General features: G+C 38.6%; 1 protein-coding gene across 4 annotated transcripts in view; it reads left to right on the top strand.

Annotated features, from left to right (window-relative positions):
- Positions 1 to 22052, top strand: part of PAK1 (p21 (RAC1) activated kinase 1) — a 187730-nt gene that overhangs the window by 49219 nt on the left and 116459 nt on the right. Inside the window, exon 1 of one of the 4 annotated variants that reach the window (XM_074304145.1) lies at positions 5661 to 5788. The exons of the other annotated variants lie outside the window; for them this stretch is intronic. The gene's annotated coding sequence lies outside the window, so the exon portion shown is untranslated. Of the gene's footprint in view, positions 1 to 5660; positions 5789 to 22052 lie in introns of those variants that run through there. 4 annotated transcript variants of the gene reach the window in all.

Below are 22052 nucleotides of genomic sequence, written 5' to 3'. Positions count from 1 at the left end.
TTAGAACACAGAATGTCAGAGCTGGGGATGGATTTTAGAACATAGAATGTTAGAGCTGGAAGGGCCTTAGAACAAAAAAAGAAAAAAGAAAAAAAGAAAATTAGAAAAGATCTTAGAACACAATATTGGGGCTAGAATGTATTTAGAAAATAGGTGCTTTATTTGGAACTATGCCCAAAGGGCTGTAAAACTGTGCATACCCTTTGATCCAATAGTGCCTATGGGGCCTGTATCCCAAAGAGATCATAAAGGAGGGAAAAGGACCCACATTTACAAAAATGTGGCAACTCTTTTTTTGGTATCAAGGAATTAAAAATTGAGTGGATACCTATCAATTGACTGAATAAGTTTTGGTATATGAATATAACAGAACATTATTATTTTGTAAAAAATGATGAGCAACATTTTTTCCCTTCTTGATCTGTTTTTTCTTGTGCAGCATGGTGAATGTGGAAATGTATTTTGAGGAATTGCACATGCACAGGATTTTGCAAGGGTGAATGTTAAAGGCTCTCTCTGCATATATTTTGAAGAGTGAAAAGCTATTATTAAAAAAAAAAGTTAAAAAAAAAAGAAAGAAATGATAAGCAGGCTGATTTCACAAAAGCCTGGACTTACATGAATTGATGCTGAGTAAAGCAAACAGAACCAGGAGAACATTGTGCACAGCAACAGTAAGATTACGTGATGATCAACTATGATAGACAGTTCTTCTCAGCACAATGATCCAAGACAATTACAATCGACTTAAGATGAAAAATGTCACCTGCATTCAAGAGAGAGAACTATGGAGGTTGAATGTGAATTGAAGCATACTAATTTTTTTTGGTTGTTTATTTGCTTGCTTTTTCTTTCTTATAGTTTTTTCCCTTTTGTTCTGATTTTTCTTTCACAACATGATGAATATGGAAATATGTTTATAATGATTGTACATGTATAACTTAAACAGATTTACTGGAAGGTAAGGGAGGAGAGAGAAAAAATTTAGAACTCAAAATCTTATAAAATGAATGTTGAAAACTATCTTTACAAGTAATTGAAAAAATAAAATACTATTGAGGAAAAAAAAAAAGAAAATAGGTGCTTTGAAATAGGAATTCTGAGCCAGAAGGATACACACAGGCTCCATTTTCTTTTAATTATCAATGACCTGTCAATAATCAGTGAACAAATGTTTACTGAGCACCTGCTTGCCATAGGGATAGACATTGACCTTGTCCTTAGGAAATTGCCAGTCTGAAATCTCTAACCAAGCAAGTCACCCTGTTAGTTAGTGGTAGTTAGTGGTAAGAATGGCATAAGAACACAGGCTTTCAGATTTCCAGGCCAATGCTAGACAAGTTACAAATGATCTCTCAAGTGCCAAATCTAATGAGCTTTTCTGAGTCCTCATCCTTCTTGCTCTTGATATTAGAGAGATTTTAGAGTCACCCTCTTTCCTTCTTCTCTTTCTCCTCTGCTGAATCATCTTCCTTGTCCTGCCTGCTAACCCAGTGGATGGGTTAAGACTCTGTCCTCTAAGACTCTGTCCTGGTCCCCTTCACTTCTCCCTTTATACTATTTCACTTGATGATAATATCAGCTCCCTTGATTTCAATGATCTCTATACAGTTGATTCTCAGATCTACATCCCTAGTCTTACTCTCTCCTAACCTCCCAGATTTTATCTCCAACTGTCGTTTAAATATCTCAAACTAAATGTCTTAGAAACATTTCAAACTCAACAAGTCAAAAGCTGAACTTATCTTCCCTCTCCTCCACCCCACAAACCTTTCCCTTTTCCTAACTTTCCTATTATGGTCAGAACTATCACAATTCTCCCAACTCACCCAAGTTTAAAATCTAGAAGTCATTCTCAACTCCTTGTCTCTTCCATATCTATGGGAACACCTTAGAGATTTTACCTTCATGATATTGCCACCAGACTATTCCAATCTACCTCCCTTCAGATATCAAATTGATCTAAACTTGGACCTTGAGGTCATGTAATATTAATACACAGAACCCCAGACTAGGATTTGTGAGATCTGATTTCTAGACTAGAGTCAGAGACACCTGATTTCAAATCCAGTCTTAGATACTTATTAGCATTGGCAAATCGCCTAATCTATAAAAAGAGGATAATAATATGTACCTCCCAGAATTGTGTGAAGGTATCATGAGCTATGTATGTAAAGAATTTAGAGATCTTATCTTCTATAGGAAGTCTTCCCCCACCCTTCTTAATGCCTATGCCTTTCTTCTGTTAATTATTTTCTGTACATAGCTTGCTTTGTTATATTTGTTTACATGTTGTTTTCCCCATTGGATTGTAAGCTCCTTGAGGGCAGGAATTGTTTTTTATCTCTCTTTGCATCCCAGTATTTAGCACAGAGGGCATTTAATAAATATTGGTTGGTTGAGTGACAGATATTTGTAAAGGACATTACACACCAAAGCAGTATATTTTGTATTGTCAACTATTTTCAGTTGCATCCAACTTTTCAGGACCTCATTTAGGATTTTCTTGGCAAAGATACTGGAGTGCATTGCCATTTCCTTCTCCAGCTCATTTTACAAATAAGGAAATTGAGGGAGGCAGGATTAAGTGACTTGTCCGACATTATATAGCTAGTAAGTGACTGAGGCTGAATTGGAACTCAGGAATATGTTTTCCTTCTTCCAAGCCCAGTACTCTATCCACTGCACCACTTAGCTACCCAAAGTGCTATGTGCATGCTGGTTTTTATTGTTATTGTTGTCAGTATTATTTATTGTCTGGGCACAAAAACATTATGAGACTATTGGCAAATATTTTTCCCCTCCTTATTCTTTTTTTTTTTTTTTTTCTTCTGTGAAATGAGAGAATTGAACTTGGTTCTTTCTAACTCTAACATTTTAGGCTTTGTTGATTGAAGGTTTTGAGCCTTTATTATAGCACATGTCCCTTAGGATTCCAGGGCTGGAGTAGATCACTTCATAGATCATCTATTTCATTCCTTCCATTTTAAAGATAAGGACATTGAGGCCCAAAGTCATATGGGTAGTTAAGTGTCAGATGTGGGATTTGAACCAATGTTTTAAGGATTTGCCATTTTATTGTCCTGTATCCTCCTCCTCCCTTCAGAATCTATTGCTCATCTTAAATAGCAGTCTTTGTGACAGGGGAAAAAAAATCCTTTGTTATTAACTTCTCTGGTAATGAGCCTCCTGGCACTTAGCTAGGCTTAACTTTTATTGGTTGGCATAGTCTCTCTGGCCTGGCAGAATTGATAGAGATAAGCCCCACTGATCTAGGTTCACCTACAGGGTGCTTAGATGCATTCATTGGTAGAATTCTACAAAATTGCCTTACAAAAGAAATCCTTCACAAGACTTACAGCTAAAAAGGGTATCATTCAACATTTAGTTCAACTCCTTATTTTTCTGAGGAGGAGCTTGAAGCCCAAATAAGGTAAATGGCTTGCCCAAGTTTGTAACGGAGGTGATATTTAAGCCCAGGTCTGACTCCAAATACAAATTCATTTTCCACTTGAACATGCTGCAGTCCCCTTGGCTTTGGAGAGTAGCATTTTCTGCACTAAAAACCTATGCTTTTCTAAAGAGCCCTATTCAAAGATGTCCCTTACAGTGCCCCCTTTTTTTATGATTGTACTTCAGAAGGTTTCTGCCCACTCCCATTTCCTCATTTTTTAAAATTAATTTTATAATTATAACATTTTTTGACAGTAAATATGCATAGGTAATTTTTTACATTATCCCTTGTACTTCCCTCTGTTCTGAATTTTTCCCTTCCCTCCCTCCACCCCCTCTCCTAAATGGCAGACATTCCCATACATATTAAATATGTTATAGTATATCCTAGGTACAATATATATGTGCAGAACCAAATTTTGTTGTTATCGTTGTTGCAAAGGAAGAATTGTATTCAGAAGGCAAAAATAATCTGGGGAGAAAAACAAAAAATGCTAACAGTTTACACTCATTTCCCAGTGTTCCTTTTCTGGATGTAGCTGATTCTGTCCATCATTGATCAATTGGAATTGGATTAGCTCTTCTCTATGTTGAAGAGAGCCACGTCCATCAGAATACATCCTCATACAGTATCATTGTTGAAGTGTATAATGATCCCCTAGTTCTGCTCGTTTCACTCAGCATCAGTTGATGTAAGTCTCTCCAAGCCTCTCTGTATTCATCCTGTTGATCATTTCTTATAGAACAATAATATTCCATAACCTTCATATACCATAATTTACCCAACCATTCTCCAATTGATGGACATCCATTCATTTTCCAGTTTCTAGCCACTACGAAAAGAGCTGCCACAAACATTTTGGCACATACAGGTCCCTTTCCCTTCTTTAGTATTTCCTTGGGATATAAGCCCAATAGCAGCAATGCTGGGTCAAAGGGTATGCACAATTTGATAACTTTTGGGGCATAGTTCCAGATTGCTCTCCAGAATGGTTGGATTCTTTCACAACTCCACCAACAATGCATCAGTGTCCCAGTTTTTCCACATCCCCTCCAACATTCATCATTATTTGTTCCTGTCATCTTAGCCAATCTGACAGGTGTGTAGTGGTATCTCAGAGTTGTCTTAATTTGCATTTCTCTGATCAGTAGTGATTTGGAACACTCTTTCATATGAGTGGAAATAGTTTCAATTTCATCATCTGAAAACTGTCTGTTCATATCCTTTGACCATTTATCAATTGGGGAATGGCTTGATTTCTTATAAATTAGAGTCAATTCTCTGTATATTTTGGAGATGAGGCCTTTATCAGAACCTTTAACTGTAAAAATGTTTTCCCAATTTGTTACTTCCCTTTTAATCTTGTTTGCATTAGTTTTGTTTGTACAAAAGCTTTTTAATTTGATGTAATCAAAATGTTCTACTTTGTGATCAATAATGATCTGTAGTTCTCCTTTGGTCACAAATTCCTTCCTCCTCCACAAGTCTGAGAGGTAGATTATCCTCTGTTCCGCTAATTTATTTATGATCTCATTCTTTATGCCTAAATCGTGGACCCATTTTGATCTTATCTTAGTATGTGGTGTTAAATGTGGGTCCCCCTTTCCTCCATCTTGACTAATGGGTTGGCTGATGCTAAGCGAGCTTTGTAATTATAATGACAACTTCTATCTCTGTGGACCTCTCAAGTTTACAAAGTGACTTTTATCACAGCTCTTCAAGATGAGGGAGGATTATTATCTCTATTATTGAGTAAACGGGCTCAAATATTAAGTGACTTGCCCATGTTTGCACAGCCAGGAGGAGGCAGAGCTGGGTTTCAATCCCAGGTGTCTTCTGGCTCCAGATTTGCTCACAGTGCCACAGTGTTGGACTACCTGAAGCATGTTTACCTTTCCTGCTTAGGACTGCTCCTGCCTTTCTTGGAGAAAACAAACAAAAACCACAACCCAACAAAAGAACATCATTGGGAGAAAGTTCAGGGAAGAGGTGGATGATCATATATGGGGGAGGTTCCCTTACTGTGGTGTAGACAGGAAAGGGTTGGGCACATTCCCAGAGGAGGAGGAACTCCGCCCCACTCTGGCCTTTCCCCTTCACCTGTCTTTCTCTTTCAGATTGGAATAACTGGGGAGATAGAGCAGTAGTGCTCACCCAGGTAGAGCCTTCTGGGCAGGGGAGAGAAGTAGAGGCCACGGTCCTCTTAGAGGATTGTGGGGCTTGGGACTTTGGGCAAGGAGGTCGGAGCACCCCAGAAAGGCTACCGTCCTGGGGAGGAAGCCTGAGAGTGAGACTCAGAGTCCAGCTGGAGACATCCTGAGGAAGGTGAAACAGGTAACATTTCTGATCATTGTGGAGATAGGACTGAGGGAGTAGAGGAAGCAGAATTACTTGTGTTTATAAAGTGAGAGGAAGACACAGTTTTAAGCTTTAACATCTTAAAACTGCCTTAAGATTTTTTGGGACACTCTGTAAAACTCAGTTATTAATTTTTAGAATGCCTTTTCTTCTTCTCCTATTTGAACTTTACAGTGAAGCATTGAGAGGTCACAGGACCTTTGAATGTGAAAACCAGAAAAAATCTTCAAATATAGCATTTCAGAGCAAGAAGGGACCTTAAAATAAGGAACATTAGGGCACAGAACATCGAACTTCAGAGCTGTTGAGAACATTAGAAGACACTATTAATTAGCAGTCCTGCACTTAGAGCCTTCACTACTTAGAAGGCCCTTTCAGGTAGAGCATCTCATTTTTTCTCAACACTATCTAGTAAGGGAGGCTAGGTAAGGATTGTGACACTCATTTTTACAGAGAAGGAAAGGGATTTGTCCAGAGTCCTGCAGCCTCTCTAACTGGAAGGGTCTAGAATATCAGGAATGCCTGCCCTGATGAGACTAAAATTAGTAATGAAAAAATGCTTAGGCATGGAAAGGGACCTGGGCTTTGTGACAAAATTACAGCACCAGAAGGGACCTTCGAGGGCACCTAGTCCAACCTGTATCTAATCTTTGAACCTTGCCACAACTTCCCCTTCATGGAGTCAATTAAGCTCCACTTGAATAGAACCTTCAGTGATTATGAGTCTTCTCCTTCATGAGGAGGACTATCCCACTTCTGGACAGAATAGTTTTCTTTTTTTGTCATGTCAAGGTCTGCTCCAAGGACACTTCCACCCTTCACTCAAGTCAATAAACATCTAAGTGCCTACTGTGTGTGTTGTAAGCACTATGCTCACTCCTCCTGCTGGTTGCACATTGAAATCCATGACTTTTCACCATCAGTGATTCTTTCATGACCCTTAGGGCAGTGCCTTTATTAAATCTTTCAAAATCCTGAGGATCCCAGAGTAGCATGTGAATTCTCCCCCTGCTATCTCACCCCCTCTCAGCACCTCAGTAGCTTCTTGGAGAATGTTTTCAAATCAAATGTCCTTGGCAGTATGTTACAGCCTGTTTCTCCAGCTCTTAGCACAGTGCCTAGCACATAGTAGGCACTTGATACATGTTCAGTGGGCTGATTTTCATATTGTAGCCTTTCAGTTATTTTATAACTGTGCATCTTCTCTAAAGGCAACATATCCCATGATTTACTGTTTTTTTGTTTTAGTCTAGACCTATGATCTCATTGCTTTGAGGAAAGGTTCACTGATATGGATCAGCCACTTGCAACTCTGTGACTTTAGATCTTTGAGAGTTGCCTGGGGAGTGACTAGAAGTTAAGTGACTCATTCTTAGTGACAGATGGTATAATGGATAGAGCACTAGACATGGAGTCAGAAAAATCTCAATTCAAAGCCTGTCCTTATTAACTTTATGACCCTGTACAAGTCCCTTATACTTTCTCAAGCTCAGTTTCCTCATCTGCAAAATAGAGCACTATTAGTTCTTACCTCACAAAGTTGTTGAAAGGTGCAAATGACACCATACATGGAAAGTGCTTTATAAAATTTCAAAGCTCTACATAAATGTACTACTATTGTTATTGGGCAGCAAGGTATTGCAGTAGATAAGAGTGCTGGACCTGGAGTCAGGAAGCCCTGAGCTCAAATCTGACCAAATCAAATCTGTGATCCTGGGCAAGTCACTTAAGTCTGTTTACCTCAGTTTCCTCCTCTATAAATGAGCTGAAGAAGGAAATAACAAACTATTCCAGGATTTATGCCAGGAAAACCCCAAATGGGATCACGAACAGTCAGGCATGACTGAAAATGACTATTATTGTTGTTTAATATGGGTCAGAGGTGAGACTTCAGTTCTGAAACTTTTTGACCTCCATGAAGGTCCTTTGTTGTATTGAGCTCTCCTCTTCATACCTTGGAGCTCTGTAGGGGAGTATTTATATTAAAGAAATGGGTTTCAGCCATAAGAATAAGCTTGGGGCTTAAGGAGATGAGGTAGGCATGTATGGTAAACCAGTCAACAATCTGGGGCTGGTGAAGGTCCATCTGAGAGAGGGAGTGATTCCATGTGAGTGCTCAGGGGAGGGACAGATCAAGGAGGGCTGGAGGAATTGGGGAGGCTCTTCCAAAAAGCCTGGTGTGATTAAAAAAGCTTTGTAAACCATAAGATACTGTAGATACATGAGTGGTTTCTAGTGCTATCATATTGTTGAAGGCAGATACTTCTCCTAGGCCAAGGCTGTGTGTAGGTGGATGAGGGTGGATAATGAGTACCATGATAAGGAGTGACAGGGGTGGGGGGCACAGGGCAGGGAATCATGGGGACCTGTGAGGTTCATTTGACCTGTCCAGGAACAATCTGCCTCCCCACTGGGCTTCTGCCCCCAGGCTAATGTGCCTGCTCAGGGTTCCCTGTGAAGACCACCTGGCAGCTGCATAGCCACTGTGAGCTGGGACAGATGGAGTCTGTTAGACTTAGGCAGCAGGGAAAGTGGGAGCAGCCTAATTTTTTTCTTTTTCCCACCCCCTTTATGGTAGAAGCTTCCCCCATAAAGCCTCTGTGTCGTGATGGTTCAGGGGAATGTGATACAAGAGGGTGGGGGAAAGATTATTGGATGTAGTGTCTGGAGGAGGAGGCCCTCATTCTAGTTCCAGCTGTTCTACCAACTTGCTGTGTAATCTTGGAATCTCCTCATCACTTTGGGCCTCAGTTTTCTCCTCTAAAAAGAGGAATGAATTAGGTCTTTCAGGCCCTTTCATTAGGAAATGCTCCCTCTCCTCCCCTCTGTCTAAGGCTTCCTTCAAGCCTTAACTCAGATCCCCCCTTCTGAAGGAGCCTTTCTCAGTCCTCATCACCACCCCCATCTTCCCCTGAGATTACCTTCCCTTTGGGTACACATGATAGCTATTTTCATCCTAAATTTTCCATGGGAATATGAACTCCTTAAGGGCAGGAGCCAGACTATTTTGGGGTTTTGCCTATCTTGGTATTGCCATTGATGAATCGAGGGTCTGTCACAGAAGCACTTAAGTGTTTGTTAAGGCTGAACACTAATAGTAGCCTATGGCTGGTGTACAGTCTGTATCCTACGTGCCTTGGTTCTATGTTCTAAGGTCCTTCTGACATTTTACTGTTCTGAATGTTAAAATTCTGACTCATCTCCAAGTCTCTGGTGGTGTCAGCTACATTTCTTCTGATGATTCTTCATCTCCTTCCCTGCTGGAGGGAGAGGGTTTGGGGGCTTATTTCCTCTAGCAGAGTGTTCTTGTCTCATGCTCTTATATGCTATCCTATGGGTATCAAACTCAAATGGAAAGGAAAGCAATAAACAGTGGGCTACATATGGATTTAGAAAACCAAAAATTAAAATTATGTGTGTTTTGCTATTTTATTTATTTTAATCTGGTTCTGCATTGAGGCGGGCGTAGTTGACCCAGATAGAAAACTCCACAGCAACTTGGGAAACTTAGGTTCTAGCCCTGATTCTGCATGATCTCAGACTTCCACTTCCTCTCCAGTAAAATGAGGGGCTCGACCAAATGATGTCTGTGATCCCTTTCAGCTCACACACTCTTTGGTCTACAGTCTTTTTGTAGTTCCATATTTCTATATTATATATTATTCTATATTATAGACCTGCTTCCATCCCTGAGTCTGAATCTTTTCCTCTATCTCTGGTCACCCCAAAGCCAGACTATCTCCAAGTGGCAGAACCAGGATTAGAACCTGGGGGTTCTGACACCACATTCAGGCTAGTCCAGGCTGAATGAAGGACTTTTGATAATAGCTCCAGGGGTGGGGAGAGGCTTTCCATTGGTGGCCAATCAACTCTTCTTTTATTAACTGATGGTGTCACCTTAAGTCACCTTAGTCAGACTAAGTCATTGTGCTCTTCTGTGCACTTTTGTTTTGCCACCCCTTACATCCCCCACCCCCAACAGATTGTGAGTTACTTAAAGAGACTTAAGGCTTCTAAAGACTCTTCCATCTCTAATATTCTATGACTCTGAAAGGATGTCAAGTAACTTCCATTTGGGTTTATAGTTTTGTGTATTTCTTCATTGTGACTGGCTGGGTTTTTCTATTATCTCTGGCTTATGCGTACCATAGAGTACATATGTAGCATATATATGATATAAGGGATAGGCTTTGTACTTAGAATCAGGGACACTTGGGTTGAAGTCTTGCCTCAGACACTAGCATGGTGACCCTGGGTGATTTATGTAACCTCTCTGAACATGAAAGTCAACCAGTCTCCGTTAAAGTCAATAAGCATTTATTAACCACCAACTATGTGTCATGCACTGTGCTAAGTACTATAGTTAGAAAGAAAATCACAAGAGAGCTTCTGTTCTCAAGGAGCTCTCTGTAATGGAAGAGAAAATTTGCAAACAACTTTATATAAACAAGATATATCTAGGATAAAATGAAGATAATCCCAGGATTGGGAGATTGGGAAAGGTGTTTTTTGGTAGGAAGTGGGTTTTAGCTAAGGCTGGAAGGCAGAGATGAGTAGTGAGAGTATTCCAGGTCCAGAATACAACCACTAAAAACATTCAATCCAGAAAATAGAGCATCTTCTGCAAGGAATGGCAAGGACATGGGTCCATGTTGTAGGGTTCGTGTGTGTGTGTGTGTGTGTGTGTGTGTGTGTGTGTGTATTAGAAAACTGGAAAGGTAGGATGAAGCCTGGATATGAACCGTTTTAAAAGGAAAAGAGGTTCTTATATTTGATCCCATAGTTGTAATGTAAATAAAAAGGCAACAATAATAGTGGTACAAATCTCTAGCACTTATCCAGCCTGTTTGAGGGGTGGGGAAGTGGTGGAAAGACAGTCAAGTTGGGGTAGGAATCAGCCTCCTAGGTTTTGGCTAGGGCTCCCCCTTCAATGCCTTATATTATAGCTGTCTCTCTAACGTTCAATTAATTTCCATTTTATTCAATTCAGGTAGCATTTATGAAGAGGTTGTTTACAATGCTAAGGCTTTCAAAACATAACAACTCACCTTTCTGTACAATTCTGAATTACAGAGTGCCTCCCCACAATAAACCTGTGAAATAGAGAGATGGATGGTATTATCCCATTTACAGATGAAGAAATGAATAGACGGCAGATGTGATCCAACCTTACAAACTAGTGAAGTGGACTTTTGACGACTGAAAGCCAAACTTTTTCTCTATGTATCTGCTACCTACCTCATAGGGTTTGTTGGGAGGAAGGTTATTAGTGTAGTTTATGAAAATTAGCAATATTTGCTGTTGTTCTTACCGGCCTGGAGACAAATTTGGTTTGGGGTATTGTGTGTGTGTGTGTGTGTGTGTGTGTGTGTGTGTGTGTGTGTGTGTGTGTTTAATGCAGATTGCTAGACAGGGAATCAGTGAAGAGACCGAGTTCTGGTTGTGGCTTTTGTGTTAACATGGTGTTTGACAATGAGAAAGCCACTTCCCTTTTCTTTGTTTCAATTTTCCTGACTATAAATTGAGAAAGTCCCTTGCATGTGTAACATTCTTTATTATAAGGTTCCTTCCTGATCCAACATTCTTTATTCTGTGTCCCAAACCTCCTCCTGCCTCTGACATTTCATATTCCAAGGTCCTTTCCAGCTCAGACATTCCATGTTCTAAGATCCCTCCCGTCTTTGACATTCAATGTTCTAAGGTTCCTCCCATCTTTGATATTCCATGTTCTAAGGTCCTTTCCAGTTCTGACATCCCATGTTCTAAGAACCTATCTAACCTCCTCCCAGCTCTGTCATTCCATCTTCTCAGGTCCCTCTCATCTCTGACATTCCATATTCTAAGGTCTCTTTCAGCTCTTGACATTTCATATTCTAAATATGCTCCTAGTACTGTACTTCCATATTCTGAAGGCCCTTGTAGCTCTGACTTTCTGTGACACTGAACCTGTTTTGAGGAACTGCCACTTGTCTGTCATTCTGAATCTTTTTTTTTTTTTTTTTTTTTGTTGTGACTAATGTTTGTGTGTAGCTGTCCAGAGCTCTGGTGGGAGTCAATGAGAAAGGTGACTAGTTTTTTTCTGGGTGACTGGTCTTCTTCCCCACATCTCCCTAGGGTCCACAAATGCCCCAAGTGGTATGTCTAATGAGTGTCTATGTGGGTGGGGTTGGGGAGGGAAGTTAGGGTTGAGCCACACTGGTTCCCCATTTTCTTCCCATTTCTAGTTCTCTTTGCTGTCTGTGATGGGCAGCCAAGACATTGTCCAATAGACCTTTATCAAAGTCAGCAATGATGTAGTTATAATATAATTTTTATAGCATTTTTAAGGTTTGTCCTTTCCTCGCTGACAACCTTTGAAGCAGATATTACAAGCATCAGAATCTCAGTTTATCAAGTAAGTAAACTGAGTCAGAGTAGTTAAGTGAGTGCATTGCTGATAAGTGTTGGATCTGGGGTTTCAAACCAGGTCTCCTGATTCCAAGTTTATTGGGGTTTTTTTAAATACTATCCTCACTTAAATAAAAGGCAATGGAAAGTTATACCCAAAAAGAAAATCCCTATCACCTTCTCATGTGTTATGTTGTATTGAGAATCCCTGGACCAGGAAGCCAGAGTTTTACTATTTAATCTTGTACATTTGATGTCCCTAGTTATTTCAGCTGCTTCTCTTGTGTTACAATCTAATGATGAGTTTATTTAACAAGTGGTGACAGTAATTAAAGGGCTGCCATATAGAAGAATTATACTTTGTCTGCTAAGTTAAGAACAAGAATCAAATTTAGAAAAAGTCATTTTAGTTTGGACTCTAATACTGATTAGCTCTGTGATCCTGGGCAAGCCATTCAAATCTCACATTTGTAAACTAGGCTAATATTCCTCACAATCACTGACCTCTCGGTTGTTCTGAGGACAACTAGAGAAAGACTGGACAGTCCCACTGTCTTCTGCTCTGGCCCGAGCACAGCTAAGTATTGTATTCATTTCTAGGTGATACATTTTAAAAAGGACATTGATAGGGGGCAGCTAGGTGGCGCAATGGACAGAGCACCAGCCTTGAATTCAGGAGGACCTGAGTTCAAATCCGATCTCAGACACTTAACACGTCTTAGCTGTGTGACCCTGGGCAAGTCACTTAACCCAAATTGCCTCACAAAAAAAAAAAAAAAAAAAAAAAAAAAAGACAAATTCTCAAATACATTCAATCAAAACTACTCATCAGTGATACTGTGTCACACATGTCACTTTCTACTTTTATTTATTTATTAACAGGAAGGAAGAATAAGTCTTTTAATTTTCAAGGATTATTTATATATATTTATATAAATATTTATATATATAATCTTCATGTAGCACCATTCATATTCCAGTGTCTGATCACATTCTGTTTTATTTTGTTGTCACAAATAATATAGCTTTGCATATTTTGTACCCGTATAGGTCTTTTCTTCCTGCTGTTAACCTCACTGAAGGTGTAGATCCAGGAGTGGGATTTGGGGGTTAAAGTGAAGTCAACAAATATTCATTAAGCACTTACTATCTGTAATGAGTTTTGGGAATAAAAAAATAAGCAAAAAGAAAGAATTTCTGCCCTGAAGGAGCTTACAGTCTTACAGAGGAAAACAACAAAGAATGGAAGCTGAAAAGGGGTGGGAGACAAGAGAAGATACCAATGGAGAGAGGATCCCAGAGAGGAATGAAGGCGTGAACATGATTGATTGATAGATGCTTTTTAAAAAAGTAAGTTCTGGAAGGGACTGATCAATCAGAGGAAAGTGTCATGGGGACAGAAGAATCTTCCAGGGAAAGAAAATCATGGGTGAGAAGACCCTGGGCATGGTAGAGAAAGAAATCTAGAGAGGAATGAAGAAGTAAAGTGTTAGAGAGGATAAATAATTAATAGAATTTTCTTATATAATCACAAGTTGTCTTTCAGAAGAGCTGAACCAACTCAAGGCCTCCCCCCCAGCACTAACTTAGCCTACTTTATTTTTTTTCTGTTGTGCCACTCCAGCCATGAGTTTTCCCTTCTTTGCTGTCTTGATGGGTGCGAAATGGTTTATCAGGATTGTTTTAAGTTTAGTTTCTCTGATTACACTGTATTATTAATTCCATTTTCACATCCTCTTTTTATTACTTGCTTATTGAAAAATGAGTACTGAGTTTATATTTGTATCAGTTCCCTATAGATTTTGGATTTCAGATTTTTTATAAAGGTATTTAATATAATTGGGCTCTGACTAAAGGTAGGGCAACATATTGGAAAGGGCCTTGGATTGGCATTAATCAGCAAATATTTATTTTTCTATTTTTACTTTGTAAAATAAATTGTTATTCATATCTTTTATGACAACACTAAATTTCTTTTTAGTGTTCCATTACCTTCTCATCAAGAGAGCTATTCCATGTAATAAATATTATTTTTAAAAGGAAAAAATGAAAAAGAAAAAAATCAGCAAAACTAATTAATGCATTGAAAATTCTGAAAATATATTCAGCATCTGTGGACCTCCCACCTCTGCAAAATAGTGGAAAGAGATCTCTTCACATAACTCTTCATTAGAGATAGGCTTATTCTTTGTAATTTTGTAGCATTCACTTTGAATTATCTTGTGGTGCTTCTTTTCTTTTACATTGTTGTAGTCATGTATTTTGTTTTCTTGGCTCTGTTTACTTCATGGAACTTTCCATCTTTCTCTGTATTCATCATATTAGTCATTCAGTTGATAGAATCCTAAGCTGAGAATAAGGAAGCATCTTCCTGAGTTCAAATTTGACCTCAAACACTTACTAGCTGTGTGATTCTAGGCAACCTGTTTGGCTCATTTTCCTCATATATAAAATGAGCTGGAGAGGGAAATGGCAACCCACTCCACTCTTTGCCAAGAAAACCCCAAAAACCCTTTGAAAGGAGTCAAAGTGATAGAGAATGTCTGGGTCAAATTATGCTAGTTCAGCTTCTGTCCAGAATTCTCTTTGCCACTCTTTGGGGCAGCGGGGGAACTGGTGACTCACACTGATACTCCAAAGCCTCTCTGGGCTTGGCTGTATGGGAGATATGGCCACATGTGAACTTTACCTGTAGATCTTTGTTCTTTGGGGTTCAGATGGGATTGCAAAGAGTCAGACATGACTAAAATGACTTAAAAACAGCAAAAAAAAAAAAAAAAAAAAAAAAAAAAAAAAGAACAGTAATATTCTTAGCCACCATTTGTTTAGTCATTCCCCACTTAGTTGGTCACTTACTCTTTTTCCAATTCTTTGCTATTACAAGATGGGCTGATATCAATATTTCTTAACACTTATTAAGTGCTTACTGCATATTAGAGACCATGCTAAATAAGAGATAGAAATACAAAAACAAAGAGAGATGCTGAAGTCCCTTCCAACTTTTAAATTTTGTACTTCTCTGAAATAGTCAGTATTCGAGGAGTTTATATTGCAATGGAGGTATCAACATATATATGTATGTATGTACATGTATACATATGTGGGATATATGTTATGTATCTATTGTAATAATATGTTATTTATACATATATGTAATATTATATATTATTATGCTAACTAGAATTTTTTATAGCACTTTAAAATGTGGAAAACAATCTCCAAATCTCATTTTATCTTGCCTACAACTCTGGGAGGTAGGTACTATTATCATCCTCATTTTACACATGAGGAAACTGAGGCATGGAGGTTAAGTGACTTGCCTAGTCACACAGCCATTAAATGTCTGAAGGTAGCATTTGAACTCAGGTTTTTTTTTAACTTCAGATCCATGATTCTATTCATTATGCTGCCTGCATTCTAAAGGTAATAGGGAGCTGATAGAGTTTTTTGAGCAGACATGGGAATTTGGAAATAGAATTTTTTTTTTTTTACCACTGATTAATTATACACACACACACACACACACACACACACACACACACATATATATATATATATATACATACACACATACACACATACACACACACATATATATATATATATATATATAGTAATACAGAGTCTCATTATTTCTCTGGGTCTCAGCTTCCTCATCTGTAAAATGAAGCTGTTGGACTGGACATTTACAGTTCTATAAATCTGTACGTTTATAAATCATGACGGTACGATTGCTAATGGACCCACTGGTTCCATTAGAGGTCTCTGTTAGGGGTTTTCTCACTATCTGGCTGATAATCTAACTGGCTGATAAGCTCTCCCAAGGCTAGGCAGGGTCATAGGAGAGGGAAGAGCCCTCCTGGACAGACACTGGACTGGCACAGTTTGGTCCAGATCTTCGCCATCACTTTCGGACTCTTTTCAGAAACACCAAATCCATTGGGTTTTGATGCCTCCCTGTGCCACTTGATTACAATCCCAAACCAACACACACATGCATATTTAAAGCTGTGACTAATTGGGGCAGCTGCATGGCCCTCCCAAAAGACAGACAGACCACAAAAAAAAAAAATCCTTTTGGAGACCAGCTTCTGAAAACCGTGTCCCCTGATAAATCCTCTGTCACTCTCTTTGGGGCTGGGGGGAAATAGGAGAGGATTTTAGATTCTGAATACTGAATCATACTGTATACCCTGGAACCTTTCTGGGCCTGGCTGTATTATGGGTGGGGCCAATGTGGACTTTACCTGTAGGATCAAAGATTCTCAGAGTTATAAGAAATCATAAAGGGCAAGTAGGTCAACTTCCCAGCCAAGTACAGTCTGCATTTTATAGATTAGAAAATATAATTAATAAGTGTGGGGGTGCGCCTTGAACTCAGGTCACTTGGTCACACAAAAGACATTTATTAAGTGACTTCAATAGTAGGTCAGGCACAATATTAAGCATTGGAGATTCAAATAAGAAAAAGAAAGATAGTCCCTACCTTTGTCAAGGAGTCTGTTATCTAAAAGGAGAAGACAACATGAAAAAGCAGAAGGAGGAGGTTCTCTTTGTGAGTAGAATCTGGTCCAAGGAGTGGGAAGTTGATGGGAAATGAAGATTTGGATGGTTTATGAGCTTCTTTAAATGAAAGATTTGGTGATGAACTATCTGGAATTAAGCCCAAACAATTAGAAAAACTGTAACAAATAAATAATATGTATGTATGTGTATGAAAAAATATGTGTGCATTTACAGACATTCATATGTTATGTGTGTATGAAAAAATATATACAGATATTTATATATTCTGTGTATGTGTTGTGTGTGTGTGTGAGAAAAAATGTGTGCATATACAGGTAGACATTCTTATATGTATATATGTGTGTGTGTGTGTGTGTGTGTGTGTGTGTGTGTATGAAGAAGGCTTTGGAAAGGGTTCTATGCTCTGCCCTCCAGCTCTTCAATCAGTAAGACAGAGAATCCTGAAACTAATGAAAAGATATGAGTACCAATATAAGTGGGATTTGGCAGTTGCTGAGTTTTCTGGGAGCATGAAAATGATGGAGTCCAGTCCAAGGAGCATAACTTGTGGGAATAGCCTGCTTACTTTTAGTTTGGTACTTTTCCTCTATAGTATAGGCTAGGGAGAACTAAGGGCCCCTAACACCTTTTCAGTTTATCCCAGAGGTCAAAAGTATTTTATAATGCAAGATTTTGCAAGGTGGAATGTTGGAAATATCCCATAGGTGGTCACACTCTCCCTGACTTCTCAAGGAGGCGAGAACCCCAGGAGGATGTTTTCTTGATTCCAATCCCAGTGTTCTATTCATTATGCCACCTAGCTGCCCTCCTTTCTTCTCCATCCCTCTCAATTGATTATCAATCTTCTACTTGAGGATAATAAGGTATTCACAACCTCCTGAGGCAGCCCATTTAACTTAGAGACTGCTTTAATTGTTAGGAATTTTTCATTATGTTGTACAAAATCTTCCTGTCTGCAACTCTTCTCCTTCCTGTGTTGCTCTTAATTCTTCCCTTGAGGCCAAAAAAGAACAAATCTTATCTTTCTATTTTACTGAATTACCCAATTTGAGAGTAATCACTTAGTCTTACCTCTAATAACAGGGAAGGACAAGGGGTATAAAAAGGCCATCTCTAGCTGAATGGATTTCATGGAACCTCCAGACAATGTCTGAGAGACATTAAAGACCAGAAGTAGGGAGGCTGTCTGGGCCCATGGAATTCCTTGGGCATTGCAAATAACTCATCATTCAGTCTGTTTTCAATTAAAATGAGCTTGTTGCTTAGTTTTAAAAAACAAGCAATGAGACTGGTCCTAATAACGCTTACATAAGTATTATTCTTATTTTCCATATGGAGAAACTGAGGCCTTGAGAAAGAAAAGTGGCTTTTAAATTCATATAATTAGTAAATATCAGAACAGTATCTCTCATCCAGGTCATCAAATTTAGACTGCAGTATTTTCCCCACCCATACTGTGCTGTCCTTTCTCCTGCTGCTTCCCAACTCACAGCCTCTATTTATTCCCTCTTTTCTGTCACCTTCTTTTCCCATTTCTTACTTCAGTTCAAGTATACAAACATTTATTCATCACCTGACCTGGTGCAGTGAGTCCTGTATTTAGTACTATAGAAGATTTATCAAGAAACAAAACGGTTTCTGTTGAAGATTTTGCTTTTTGCAGTCCTGATCTCTATACCTAAAAATGCTGAATACTTTATTTTATTCCATAAAGAATTTAAAGCTAGAAGGATTCTTAAAGATTATTATTCCTTCTATTTTCCTGAGAGTCCCAGGGATTTTTTCAATGGATCTTTACTATCAAAACTATTTTCATAATAATACTAAGATGTTTTAGGTTCGAATATGGTAAATATAGATAGAAATAATACAAATAAGTAAAAGCTCTTGGAGGTCTTCTAATTTTTAAATATGTAAAAGGGTCCTCAATTTTTGAGAGCGTAAAATGGTCCTGAGATCTAATCCTGTTATTTTATAAAAGAGGAAAGGGTGACCCAAAGATGGGAAGAGATATTTGAATTCCAGTTTGGCGCAGTGAGTAATGAGCAGGGATTGAAGTCTAGTTCCATGTTTATTCAATCAATTACTTATATTTATCTATATTTATATTATAAATTTATTAAATAGTTACTGTGAGAATATGACTATGATTGAAGCATTCCCTTTTCCCACAGAGCTTAAAACAAGGAGCTCACATTATAAAGAGGAAGAAAATGATAATATATACAGTTATATGTGAAATTAGCAAAACAGAACAAATGCTAATAAATCCATTATTGTGAAAGATAAGATAATTTATTTTTTTTTTTTTTGCTGCGGCAATTAGGGTTAAGTGATTTGCCCAGGGTCACACAGCCAGGAAGTGTGAAGTGTCTGAAGTCAGATTTGAACTCAGGTCCTCCTGACTTCAGGGCTGATGCTGTATCCACTGCACTATCTAGCTGCCCCATAGGAAAATTTGTGAGGGAGGGCAGGAGCCATTGAGGTAATCGGGAAATTTCATGTAGAAGGTGTAGCTTGACCAGGGTCTTGAAGACACAGTAGGAATCCTATGAGGCAGATATGAGGAGAATGCCTATTCCAGGCAGGGGACAGCTAGTCCAAAGGCATGGGGACAGGAGGGAGATGGAGTGTGTCCTATGTGAAGAACAGAGAGAAGACCAATCTGGCTGGATTGGAGAGTGAGGGAAGGGTAGTGATGTCCTTGGCAGGGATACCAGAGTGGTTTGCCACTTCCTTCTCCAGCTCATTTAACAAATGAGGAAATGGAGGCAAACAGAGTTAAGTGATTTTCTGATGGTTACATAACTAATGAGTGTCTGAGGCCTGTTTTGAACTCTGGAAGGTGAGTCCCCCCGACTCCAGACCTGGTACTCTATGACTACTGCCCTACTATAATTACTTAGATGAGAGGTGATACTTAGGTAGTATATGTGTAAGTGGAGAGAAAGGGTAATATGTAGGAGATATTTTTTAGCAATTGACTGGATTTGTGGGGTGAGGGACAATGAGGAGTCAAGAATGAGACTAAGGTTATAAATTTGGGAGACTAGAATGGTGATGATGTCCTCTATGAAAAGAGCAAAATTTGGACAAAGAGAACATTTACAGAAAGCTGAATTTGTGATGTCTCTGACACATCCATTTTAGAATGTCCAGTGGGCAATTGGTGATGCTTGGAGAAAAAAAATCAAGATAGAATTTGTGGATTGGGTAATCATCAATGTAGAGATGATCATTCAATCCATGGGAGCTAATTAGGTCCCTGACAGAGTATATATAGGTAGAAACCTATAATAGAGCCTGGGTGATCACATGCAGAATTTCATTCCTTATAAGTTTGTAAACTCCTAGCAGGCAGGGGCCACCTGTTATGTCTCTTATGCATTTCTGATAGCACCTAGGATAGTGACTAACAAACACATAGCAACAACACTAACTGGAAATAGTTTAGGAATTAGGAGAATGGGGCCGTTACTTCAAACTTAATATAGCTTGGCAATCAAAAATGCTACCTCTGTTTTAAGCTGTATTACAAGAACCAGAATCTAGAATTAGGGCAGTGCCAGCCCTTTGTCCTCTGCCCTGTTCAGTCCATAATCTGGAACATCCCACAGTTGTAGTTGTCATATTTCAGGAAGAACAGTCTTTTTATACTTTCTTCTTCTCCATATCTGACTCTATAATTCAGTGATGACACTGGTCTGTTCTTCCCACAAGAGAGCCCACAGCCTGACTCTGCATTTTCACTGGCTGGCTGTTCCCCAAGCCTGGAATTCTCTCCTTTATCTCTGCTGTTTTTCCTGATTTCTCAGCTATAACCCTGTCTTCAACAAGAAGACTTACCTAATTCTCCTTAATGTTAGCACTTTTCCTGTATTGTTTATCTATAATTTGCCATATCTAGACATATCTATCTACATCTATATCTTTATTAGTCAGAGGTTAGATATACATCTATGGGGATGCTTTTTCTTTTAGAAGTTGGACTAATTGACCTTTGAAGTCCCTCCTAATGATGAGATTTTGTGAGTCTGTGATTTCCAGGAATGAAACTAACTTATTATCTTGTAAATTCTCCTCCTTTCTGGGGCTTGTGTTTCCTCAGATGAAAAATTTTGCCTGCCGAGAGCCGAGGTTTCCTGACAAAATGACTAAAAGGAAAATCAGATAAATTACATTTATTTTGAAATTCTAGTGTTCATAATAATACTAGCTTGCATTTATGTAGCATGTATTCTCAATCAGACATTGTGCTAAGCATTTTATATTTTCATTTCATTTGATTCTTATAGATGAGTGTTATTATTATCCCCATTTTACAGTTGAGGAAACTGAGACAATTGGAGCTTAAATACTTGACCAGGATCACACAATAAGTGTCTGAGGCTTTATTTGAACTCAGGTCTTCCTAGTTCCAGGCCTAGTACTCTATCGAGTGTGTTATCTAACAGCCCGCAAATTGTCTTTTTCATCTTTTCCCATCTTTGCTCCCAAATGACCATGTTGTGTTTCAATGGAGCAGGTTACCCTTGTTTCCACAAGACATGAATTTAGCTTGTGTATTTGCTTGTCATGTAGACTAGGGGCAAATCTGCTGTTCCTCTTTGAGATTTACTTTATCTGTACTGCAAAATGGAATAACGTCCCTGTATACTTTGCAGGACAATTGAGAAGAGCAAATGCAGATATACGTAGGCTATTTGTTATTATTTTAGACTCCCTAGGCCTGATGCTTATTTTAACAGATGCCATAAATACCTTTTCCTGAGGGTTTATAATGCTGGAACAGCAGAAGTGGCTTTTTAGAATAAAATTAACGACTACTAAGTTGTTTGTACATCCTGAAACATTTTGGAATTCTATTATCTTGTCAAAACAGACGATGGGAACAACTCATTAACATATTAATTATTGCAGTTGAAAGAATCATCATTTCAGGTTCAAAACATGCCAGACAGGAGCCTTTTTAATGAGTTTCCAGCTTTCAACACCACTAAAATGTCTCTTCCCATTCTAATTACACCACAGACTGCATTTGAGTCTTAAATCAGGACCCTTGATAATTGGAATGGGAAGTTGCCCTTTAAGTTGACATTAAGTTTGATTTGGGCTGGCACTCTTTAGTAAGATTTAGAGTGAGGAAATCTGAGTTCTAATCCTACCACTGCCACCTATTAGCTATGTCAGTCACACTATCTTTTCATAGGATTGAATGTAAAATTATGTACGTGGATCAAAAAAATCAACTATCAAAATAAAAGATAAGGGAGAAATGATTAGACAATAATTTATGTGAAAAGTCAACTAGAATTTTTAAGTGCCT

Source organism: Sminthopsis crassicaudata, chromosome 3 (genome assembly GCF_048593235.1).
Source record: "Sminthopsis crassicaudata isolate SCR6 chromosome 3, ASM4859323v1, whole genome shotgun sequence".
In the NCBI taxonomy this organism is placed as follows: Eukaryota; Metazoa; Chordata; class Mammalia; order Dasyuromorphia; family Dasyuridae; genus Sminthopsis; species Sminthopsis crassicaudata.
Note: the sequence above shows the minus strand (reverse complement) of the source record. Positions and strands in the feature narration are given on the sequence as shown.